This window comes from Morone saxatilis, unplaced genomic scaffold (assembly GCF_004916995.1).
Source record: "Morone saxatilis isolate NCDOM2014 unplaced genomic scaffold, NCSU_SB_2.0 Contig1, whole genome shotgun sequence".
NCBI lineage: Eukaryota > Metazoa > Chordata > Actinopteri > Moronidae > Morone > Morone saxatilis.
In genome coordinates, this window is record NW_023339651.1 from 6,031,661 (window position 1) to 6,032,873 (window position 1,213).

The following is a 1,213-nucleotide window of genomic DNA, read 5'->3' on the forward strand; positions in this document are numbered from 1 at the left end:
GCCCACTGCTCTCCCTCGGCGCAGGTGCGTTCATACTGTATCAGTGTGCTCATTCAAAAGCCGTTCTCGCACAATCGAAGCAGCACGGTACTCACCCAGGTTATTTCCATTTGCTGTGCAGCTTTTATGAGCTTTTTTTCTATAGCTGGACTTCCCCCTTCTCTATTTTCTTGTAATTTCCTCCTGCTTTCTGCTTCATCCTTCTCTGTCTCAAGGTCTCTTCAGCAGTGATTATTTCACAGATAAACCCTTTAGCTGTGAAGCACATTTACTCAATAGGCTCCTTTACATTTTCTGTTTCTATATAAAGGGTTCATTGTCTCACTCTATCTTGTGGTATCTTGTCATGCAGATAGCTTTGGTTTCATTTATTTATTACAGATTTGATGCAGTATCTGAGAGATTTATGCTTCCACCTCAAAACAATAGAGGTGAATGAGATTTTATTTGTTTTCATTCAGTAAACAATGTTAATCTGGAACTACTTTCCACCAAAGACATAAGTTTCCACCAAAGAACTGTTCACAGCTTGTTACTAACTAGAGGGGAGAAAATATGTCTTTTTGTATTTGTGTGAGCTGAACCTTTAAACTGTTAAATTGCAGCAGTTCTTCCCTACCCCTCCTCAGCATATCCTGTTTTTGGTGTGTCCAAACTCAGAATAAAGCACTGATTCAAGCGCACAGCTGCAATCCTTTGCCCTCCTTTCCTCTATCCTTCCCTATACGCTCTCCTCTCCCTTCCTCTTTCCCTCACACACAGGACGTCCATCTCTGATATATCAAACCTGCTTCCTCAGTCTTCACACCCACTTGGATAAATATGTCTCTCCTCTTTATTACTTTAAAGTTAATTGTTTTTTTTTTCTACTTCTTGTTGAGTCTTGTATCCTCTTCCTGCTAGAATGAAGAGAAGATTGTGTCACTTTGCCAAGGCTTTCATCACTTCGTGCAGGGTGGAGAGCGAAAATGTGGAATATTTCCAGCATTATCCTCCAGGTCATACTGATTTTGTGAGCTACGCCCATATACAGGCAGTAATAGATGCAGATTTAAGCATTGGACGACTGCAAACAACATAACAGCCAGGTCCTACTCCACAATTCAGGGACACATCCTGATATGAATGCTGATTTAACTGAAAACAATCACATATACAGTATCAATATTTGCTTGGAAAAACCCTAGCTAGATATTTTAACTCAAAAACATTA